Source organism: Lampetra planeri, unplaced genomic scaffold (assembly GCF_965212315.1).
Source record: "Lampetra planeri unplaced genomic scaffold, kcLamPlan1.2.h2 scaffold_290, whole genome shotgun sequence".
NCBI classification, from domain to species: Eukaryota; Metazoa; Chordata; class Hyperoartia; order Petromyzontiformes; family Petromyzontidae; genus Lampetra; species Lampetra planeri.
The window spans coordinates 64899-74987 of record NW_027615116.1 but is presented as its reverse complement, the minus strand read 5'-3'; the positions used below and the strand labels follow the sequence as shown (position 1 = coordinate 74987).

At 49.2% G+C, this 10089-nt stretch overlaps 1 long non-coding RNA gene across 2 annotated transcripts; it reads right to left on the bottom strand.

Moving 5' to 3' along the window:
• Nucleotides 1-5620: 5620 nt before the first annotated feature.
• Nucleotides 5621-9845, bottom strand: LOC144740766 (uncharacterized). 2 transcript variants are annotated; one of them, XR_013589765.1, is made up of 3 exons: nucleotides 9569-9845; nucleotides 7609-7779; nucleotides 5621-6093 (listed from the first exon to the last, which is right to left on the bottom strand). It is a non-coding gene; the product is annotated as an uncharacterized LOC144740766 (long non-coding RNA). The 2 variants fall into 2 exon arrangements; XR_013589764.1 differs by lacking the exon at nucleotides 5621-6093 and having other exon boundaries at nucleotides 6846-7779.
• Nucleotides 9846-10089: the final 244 nt, after the last annotated feature.

Below are 10089 nucleotides of genomic sequence, written 5' to 3'. Positions count from 1 at the left end.
TGGACCGGTCCGGACCGGCAGGGACGAGAGGTGGTTGGAACCGCTCTGAGGGGAGGGGGCTGGCGAGAGCCAGGGCCCCGAGACACCCCCGTCCCTCAGAGGGAGGAGATATAAGACGGCTCCCGGAGAGCGGAGGGGGTCAATCTCAGGAGAAGCTGAAGGAGGTGCGGCCGGAGATCCTGGACCCCCAAGCCTCGAGGATGCCGCCCCGCTGGGACTGAGTGGGCTGAGTAGCTATAGGCTAGGGAAGGAGAGTAACTGGGTAGCTGTAGGCTAGGGAAGCGGAGTAAGGAGAAGAGAGCCGGAGGCTGTACCTCCCTAGGTTGTGTGGTTGGGCTGTTCTCCCAGTGAGTCCGGAGGACTAGTGTTATTGGAATAAAAGCGTGTGGCCTCTACGAAGTCTCTGCCTCATTCAAGAATACTACAGATGTAGATGCCACTGGTTCTTCACGTTCTGTAGATGTAGATACCACTGGTTCTTCACGTTCTGTAGATGTAGATACCACTGGTTCTTCTCATTCTGCAGATGTAGATGCCACTGGTTCTTCTCGTTCTGTAGATGCCACTGGTTCTTCACGTTCTGTAGATGTAGATACCACTGGTTCTTCGCATTCTGCAGATGTAGATGCCACTGGTTCTTCACGTTCTGTAGATGTAGATACCACTGGTTCTTCTCATTCTGCAGATGTAGATGCCACTGGTTCTTCACGTTCTGTAGATGTAGATACCACTGGTTCTTCACATTCTGTAGATGTAGATGCCACTGGTTCTTCTCGTTCTGTAGATGTAGATACCACTGGTTCTTCTCATTCTGCAGATGTAGATGCCACTGGTTCTTCATGTTCTACAGATGTAGATGCCACTGGTTCTTCACGTTCTGTAGATGTAGATGCCACTGGTTCTTCTCATTCAGCAGATGTAGATGCCACTGGTTCTTCTCGTTCTGTAGATGTAGATGCCACTGGTTCTTCACGTTCTGTAGATGTAGATACCACTGGTTCTTCTCATTCTGCAGATGTAGATGCCACTAGTTCTTCTCGTTCTGTAGATGTAGATGCCACTGGTTCTTCACGTTCTGTAGATGTAGATACCACTGGTTCTTCACGTTCTGTAGATGTAGATACCACTGGTTCTTCTCATTCTGCAGATGTAGATGCCACTGGTTCTTCTCGTTCTGTAGATGTAGATGCCACTGGTTCTTCACGTTCTGTAGATGTAGATACCACTGGTTCTTCTCATTCTGCAGATGTAGATGCCACTGGTTCTTCACGTTCTGTAGATGTAGATACCACTGGTTCTTCTCATTCTGCAGATTGTAGATGCCACTGGTTCTTCACGTTCTGTAGATGTAGATACCACTGGTTCTTCTCATTCTGCAGATGTAGATGCCACTGGTTCTTCATGTTCTACAGATGTAGATGCCACTGGTTCTTCACATTCTGTAGATGTAGATGCCACTGGTTCTTCTCGTTCTGTAGATGTAGATACCACTGGTTCTTCTCATTCTGCAGATGCCACTGGTTCTTCATGTTCTACAGATGTAGATGCCACTGGTTCTTCACGTTCTGTAGATGTAGATGCCACTGGGTTTTCTCGTTCTGTAGATGTAGATGCCACTGGTTCTTCTCATTCTGCAGATGTAGATGCCACTGGTTCTTCTCGTTCTGTAGATGTAGATGCCACTGGTTCTTCACGTTCTGTAGATGTAGATACCACTGGTTCTTCTGATTCTGCAGATGTAGATGCCACTGGTTCTTCACGTTCTGTAGATGTAGATACCACTGGTTCTTCTCATTCTGCAGATGTAGATGCCACTGGTTCTTCACGTTCTGTAGATGTAGATACCACTGGTTCTTCTCATTCTGCAGATGTAGATGCCACTGGTTCTTCATGTTCTACAGATGTAGATGCCACTGGTTCTTCACGTTCTGTAGATGTAGATGCCACTGGTTCTTCTCGTTCTGTAGATGTAGATACCACTGGTTCTTCTCATTCTGCAGATGTAGATGCCACTGGTTCTTCATGTTCTACAGATGTAGATGCCACTGGTTCTTCACGTTCTGTAGATGTAGATGACACTGGTTCTTCTCATTCTGCAGATGTAGATGCCACTGGTTCTTCATGTTCTACAGATGTAGATACCACTGGTTCTTCTCAGTCTGCAGATGTAGATGCCACTGGTTCTTCACGTTCTGTAGATGTAGATACCACTGGTTCTTCTCATTCTGCAGATGTAGATGCCACTGGTTCTTCACGTTCTGTAGATGTAGATACCACTGGTTCTTCTCATTCTGCAGATGTAGATGCCACTGGTTCTTCATGTTCTGTAGATGTAGATGCCACTGGTTCTTCTCGTTCTGTAGATGTAGATACCACTGGTTCTTCTCATTCTGCAGATGTAGATGCCACTGGTTCTTCATGTTCTACAGATGTAGATGCCACTGGTTCTTCACGTTCTGTAGATGTAGATGCCACTGGTTCTTCTCATTCTGCAGATGTAGATGCCACTGGTTCTTCATGTTCTACAGATGTAGATGCCACTGGTTCTTCTCGTTCTGTAGATGCCACTGGTTCTTCTCGTTCTGTAGATGTAGATACCACTGGTTCTTCTCATTATGCAGATGTAGATGCCACTGGTTCTTCATGTTCTACAGATGTAGGTGCCACTGGTTCTTCACGTTCTGTAGATGTAGATGCCACTGGTTCTTCTCATTCTGCAGATGTAGATGCCACTGGTTCTTCATGTTCTACCGATGTAGATGCCACTGGTTCTTCTCATTCTGCAGATGTAGATGCCACTGGTTCTTCTCATTCTGTAGATGTAGATGCCACTGGTTCTTCTCATTCTGCAGATGTAGATACCACTGGTTCTTCTCATTCTGCAGATGTAGATACCACTGGTTCTTCTCATTCTGTAGATGTAGGTGCCACTGGTTCTTCACGTTCTGTAGATGTAGATGCCACTGGTTCTTCTCATTCTGCAGATGTAGATGCCACTGGTTCTTCTCGTTCTGTAGATGTAGATGCCACTGGTTCTTCTCATTCTGCAGATGTAGATACCACTGGTTCTTCTCATTCTGCAGATGTAGATACCACTGGTTCTTCTCATTCTGTAGATGTAGATGCCACTGGTTCTTCACGTTCTGTAGATGTAGATGCCACTGGTTCTTCTCATTCTGTAGATGTAGATGCCACTGGTTCTTCTCATTCTGCAGATGTAGATACCACTGGTTCTTCTCATTCTGTAGATGTAGATGCCACTGGTTCTTCTCATTCTGCAGATGTAGATGCCACTGGTTCTTCACGTTCTGTAGATGTAGGGAGTGCTCCTAATCTCAACTTGTTACCTGTGTAATAAAAGACTTGACCACGATCTCTGGCTCAGTGTCCTATATTTGGTTCGTACTGTATTTCCCAAACGGCTGTCTCCTCTTTGCTCAGTCCCCACAGTGCTGACTCCGATGTCTTTCCAGTGTCCACCAGCAGCCCCTCTGTTGGCCTCTGTCGCTCTTGTAGCCCCCACAGCAGTTCCGCTGCTGTTACTCTCTCTCAGCCCCCCTGGCTGTAATCGCTGCAGCTCCTCTCGCTCTTGGTTACTCCGCAGCTCTGACAGCCTCGTGCTGTCTCTCTCTCTTCGTCGCTCCTGCGACTCTCTGCAGCCACACCGCTGCCTCTAACACACAGCCTTCCTGGCTGTACTCTCTGCAGCCACACCGCTGCCTCTAACACACAGCCTTCCTGGCTGTACTCTCTGCAGCCACACCGCTGCCTCTAACACACAGCCTTCCTGGCTGTACTCTCTGCAGCCTCACCACTGCCTCTAACACACAGCCTTCCTGGCTGTACTCTCTGCAGCCACACCGCTGCCTCTAACACACAGCCTTCCTGGCTGTACTCTCTGCAGCCTCACCGCTGCCTCTAACACACAGCCTTCCTGGCTGTACTCTCCGCAGCCACACCGCTGCCTCTAACACACAGCCTTCCTGGCTGTACTCTCTGCAGCCACACCGCTGCCTCTAACACACAGCCTTCCTGGCTGTACTCTCTGCAGCCTCACCGCTGCCTCTAACACACAGCCTTCCTGGCTGTACTCTCCGCAGCCACACCGCTGCCTCTAACACACAGCCTTCCTGGCTGTACTCTCTGCAGCCTCACCGCTGCCTCTAACACACAGCCTTCCTGGCTGTACTCTCCGCAGCCACACCGCTGCCTCTAACACACAGCCTTCCTGGCTGTACTCTCTGCAGCCACACCGCTGCCTCTAACACACAGCCTTCCTGGCTGTACTCTCTGCAGCCTCACCGCTGCCTCTAACACACAGCCTTCCTGGCTGTACTCTCTGCAGCCACACCGCTGCCTCTAACACACAGCCTTCCTGGCTGTACTCTCTGCAGCCTCACACCACCCGTAGCTCCCTACTGTTCTCCGGGGTTGGCTCCCGCTGGCCGACGGTGCCCCCCTCCTCTCGTTCGCCCGCGTGGCCTCACTCTTTTCCATTCACAACCCGACTGACTTCTCCTTCCCGAACCTTTCACCCACGTCACATGGCTCCACCTCCCCGTGACGTCACATCCGGAAGGTCGCTTACGCCCGCATTACACCTGTATAAAAGGCACCTGTTCACAGAAGAAATCAATAAATCAGATTCCAAACTCTCCATCATGGCCAAGACCAATGAGCTCTGCAAGGATGTCAGGGACAAGATTGTAAACCTACACAAGGCTGGAATGGGCTACAAGACCATCGCCAAGCAGCTTGGTGAGAAGGTGACAAAAGTTGGTGCGATTATTCGCAAATGGAAGAAACACAAAAGAACTGTCAATCTCCCTCGGCCTGGGGCTCCATGCAAGATCTCACCTCGTGGAGTTGCAATGATCATGAGAACGGTGAGGAATCAGCCCAGAACTACACGGGAGGATCTTGTCAATGATCTCAAGGCAGCTGGGACCATAGTCACTAAGAAAACAGTTGGTAACACACTACGCCGTGAAGGACTGAAATCCTGCACTCGCTCTCACTCACACTATCAGACTCACACACACTCACTTTCACACTCTCAGACACACACACTTACCTGGTCAATATTCTAGATATTTTTAAACTATCAATCAGAATTTGTTTAACCAAGAAAACTGTGGACCCGCTTCACCCTTCTTGGTGTCGACAGCAGATCCAGAGGCAGGAAGGCAGGCGGAATGGAAGTGGCTGAGGTGGCTTACAATCGTCATCTGCTGCTGCTGACTGCAGCCAACATCAACATAGGGAGGATAAAAATAAGCAAAGCCAGATTTGCAAAACACATAATGGCAAGCGCACTACAGATGAAGTGCTGGACCTGTTAAACGTAAAAAATTAAATGACGCAATGCTTCACAATCGACTGTCGATGTGATAAACCGTCACGGCTGGCGGTGGTGATTCGATTAAAAACATGATTAACAGTTGTTGTTTTAACGTCTAATTTGTATTTACCGTTTGTTCCGTCTCGTTAATCATAATCACAATAAAACACATTCCAAGTGATTAATAATCTACAACTCGCATCGTAACAACTGCCTGATTACTAATCTAGTATATAATTACAATAACCCCCCCCCCCCCCTCAAATCTCTGCACCTGATGAGTTAATGAGTTAATGATGACGTCACCCTGCTGCTGCTCTATATAAGAACGGGAGACAGAGGAGAGCCTCACCATTCTGGCGAATTGCCCGATGAGTAGGGGGGGGGGGGTTGGTGCGGTGCCTCTGTATCTCTGCTGGTGTCGTGCCAAGTCTCGGCTCCCTGGCTCCCTGGCTTCCTGGCCAGTGGCAGCCTCGCAGGCCCTCGGGGGCATGGCGACCAAGCGCTCTGGGGTGGTGAGCCAAGGTGAGCGGGCCAGTTTGGCTGCTGCAGAGGCGGAGGATGGTGAGGTGGGACTGCCTGGAGGAGGGAGACCCGCAGAGGAGAGGGACGAGGCGCGAGCGTCGACCTTGAGGCGAGCGGAGGAGGACGCCTGGTGGCAGCGGGCGAGGAAGGGAGAGGAGCCGACGAGGAGTGGAATGGTGTCGGCCAGCCCAGGAGAGGAGGTGGAGGAAGCACCGAGCTCGGCGGGGCTGCAGGCGCAAGGTGCACAACGCGACGCAATGCAGGTATGTGCTTGGATCACAAATTCGGATAATACACAATTAACCTCGGAATAAAAACGCAAAAATGCAACAATTCCAAAGAACGAAAATGTAAATATGCAATAAAGTGCCATTATCTGCACGGATAAAAGGAATCAAGATTGAAGAGTATCAGTTTAACATGTAGGCTTTCGCGACCAATATCATACATAATAGTTTTTTTTGGGTTATATCGCGTAAATATATATTTATATAAATATCTACGAGGTTAGATCGCATATTTATGTGATCTAACCCCTGACAACGACCTGTATTGTGGAAGAGTCTCTTATGGTCGTTTTACATTTTCGTAAACGTGATTCGTACAAACGGATAAGTAACGTTTGAATTATGTTAATTTGCTTAGAGTCCAAGTTAAACCTCAGTTAGAAACGATAATTGAGCACGGACGTGGCGTGAATGATGGTAACGGCTGCATTTCCCTACTATGGGATGGAAGCACAAACCTCAAACGCCGTATTGAGCGCTCTGAAGCTTTGTGTTTGTGGCACAGGATGGGACCGGGAGTCGAGTCAATTCCACAAGAGTCAGAATATTTATTTATAACTGGGGAAGGAATCTGATAAGCTATGAAGCTCTTTTTCCTTGATGCCCAGTGGGGGCGTGTCGGCAAGTTACAACAACAAACAAAACACAAACACGACAGGAGTGCGACATAGAGAAACAGGGTAAGCAAGTGGTACAATATAATTAATGTATTTATTAATGAGTTATCGAAGTCTGACTTGTCAACATTAGGCAGCAGAAAGCACAACGCAGTTACAGACCACACCAAGACAGCGCCACACAGCAGTAGCCCTCAATACAATGGCACATTGACATTGAACAATCGACGAGCAGGTAATGGTCAACGTTACAAATCACATTTGCAAGTGTGACTGTATCCAGCACGAATCTACTGCTTCAGGATCTGTGTTTGAAGGGCAGCAGGCACGGGGTAGCAGGATTAGGGGGAGAGTGAAGTGAGGTTGGGAAGGAAGTCCTCGAGGGCGGACAAAAGTTCAAGACGAGCAGCAGTCAGAATCTTTATATCCTGGGGACGGAGAGGTGAACGCGATCACTTCTAACTGAAGAAAGTCCAAGGTGGGCTTGGGCAGGATGTGGCACGACTCGACGGGATGCTGGCCAACGGTCAAGAATAATGAGCGAGTGGCAATCCAAGGGAGTGGAACGCGTTTTGGAATGCCTCCGCTGAGCAGACGGAGCGACGACATCGGTGTGACACGTTGTCCTGCCCCCATTGTCGTGCTCCCATTTTGCATGTTGTGGGTTTACCCTCCAACACACCGGTGTGCTGAACCAGTAACTAATTGGCACATTTTGTTTACTTGACAAACCTTACTAATTGGCTGTTGGGTGGTGGTGGGTTTACCGACACATCTATATTTACACTATATAAACAAACAACCTTTATTACGGACGAAATCAGGTCGTGCTCGGTACCTGGGTGAATTGTTACATCGCAAGATGGCGGGAGGTGGTCGTGGCTTTGGGGAGGCATTCGTTCAGCTGTGGACCGAGTGTGGTTGATGAGGACAATGAGTCTATTTGTTGCTGTAAGTGTCCACGATGATAAGGCACTCCGACGAGCTCTCCTTTGTGGCCAGGTCACTTCTGAAAAAGAGCGACATAGCTCGGTGAGGTTTGTGTGTGCCCTTGCTATGTGCTTTACCCCAATTACACCTGATGATGAGCGCCTGTGTTGCGTTCGCAACGTCGTTATTTATTTTAATCTGATTTTATTTTATTTGTTAATATTTTATTTCCACATACGTGACTTTACCAAAAACAACAGTATAGGTTTAACTGGTGAAGTAAAAAAAAATTCGAGTGGAATGTTTAGAAAAGCTTCACCAACTACGTTATTTCCTCTGCCCGTGGCTGTCCCGTCTCCTGTCGGTTTTGCGATGGTGCCCCTCGCTTTGCAAACGGAATCACTCCGGTCTCATCCACGTGATGCGTGCGGTGCGTTCCACTCTTTGTTCCGTGCGCGGCGTTTTGAGCCTCATTGGCATTCAGACGCCACACGTACAAGTGGTGCTGTGGCGTGTCGGTGGCTTGTGTCTGTGGTCTGAACAAGTTAATTATTTCAAACAACAAAACAATTATTTCACGGCATTAAACAGGTAATCTTAAATCTGGAATTGTATTTGCACGAATCATTGTCTCGTAAGCTGGAGGGTTTCTTTCCTGTGCGAGTCGAACAAGAAGGTTTGCCATAAATATTTCTATCAACATGACTTCCAGGGCAATCATAGCTACTCAAAGTCCAGCATAAACTGTTATTTATTTTTTGACCGAGAAATCAGCCGCATGAAAGCTGCTCCCGTCGTCTCCCAGGGGCATACAATTCTTGTCCAGACCAGCGACGGAATTCAAAATTTCGAGACCTCACAGAAGAAGACTGCAAGGCTGGAGCCAATGGAACCATTTAGTGCTCCCAATTAAGTTTTGGCTGCGAGGATGTTTCAAGTTATCTCGATCCTTATAAACATTCCCCTGCAATTGCTACTGCGTGTCCTAATGTTCCGACGGTAACATGCCTTGCGAATTACAAGACGTTAAAAACCTAACCTTTTGCATAACGGTCAATTAATCCCGATTAGCTAAAGCTACTGGCAAAGGCGTGGCGGTTCCAACAAAGTGGCTTTGGGGAAGGGGGCCACATTGAATACGCACTACAATGACAATAGTTTAAAGCGATTTGAAGCATGTTTCATTTTGGGGGGGGCAGAGCTTTGACCTCATATTTGAGGGGGGTCTGACTTTTTGTGACGCCGTGTGGGGAGGGGGTGGTCAAAAATCGTCCAAAATTGCATTGAACATAACGGAACGCGATTTTGGGGGTGGGGGGGGAGTGAGGTGGAGGTGCCCGTTGCTTGAACTAAACTAAAACTGTTATTTACCAGGTAAAGCCACCTGGGAGCTATGAGCTATTTTTCAGAAGCCACATGTGACGACCGCTCATAAAAGTGGCGTACGTCATGGTCATCTTCGGCTGGATAGAGTGTTTCCCACGCAGTGTCTGTTATGGGGGTGGTTTAACCTTGCTTCTTTGTGTGGTGGTGGTGCGTGTGGGTCGGTGGTGGTGGCGAGTCTGCGGGTCTCTGTGTGGTGGTGGTGAGTCCGCGGGTCTGTGAGCGTGGGTGTTGGTCAACTGTGCTTCTCAATGCCCGTCATTGCAAGTTGTTGAAATACACAATGTACTTTGCTGCAGTGCCCTCTGCTACCTTCAACATCAGAAGCGCATTTGAAAGCGCACGATGCAGTAACTCCTTTGTTCGGTGGTTAGCCAAAAGCCGCCGCTGCTGCGAGAATGAGCGGAGTTCGCGTGATGGTTTATGCTCCTTGACGAGATCAGCAGCGAGGTGTTGTGGGCTTTGTGTCATCGAGGCACACCCACCTGGTCTGCGTCTCCACTTGTGCCGCCGTAAGGGGCGCTCCTTACGGCGTTTTTTGTCTTTTTTCCGTTTTCGCAGAAGGGCGGGCAGCGACTTCTTCCGCTTCCTTTTTTTTACGTCCGATTCCAACCTGACGACGACAAGCGTCGAGAAGGGAGGGAATGACTGTGGCCGAGAAGACCTGACGCTTCGGGCGGAGCGACAGACCAGGTAGCTTCCACACAGCGTTACTCAACCGATGAAAAGATATTGCCGTTCGACCCAAGCGCCTCACCCTCGCTGATGAGCGTCACGCTCGGGTGGAAGTTCCCACGTCTGTCGCCGCCGTGTGCCCCGACGACTGCCGCTCCCGCTGCGTCTGCGCCGCGGGTGCCGCGGGTGCCCCTGCGGCCCTTGACGGCGAGGCTCTGTCCGAGCTGCTTGCGCCGCCAGGCGGTGCAGCACTTTGCATCGATATGCAGTTTGATGCAGCACCAGTCACACTCGGTGATGCCAAACTTGTAGAACAGGTGGCCTGCGTCAC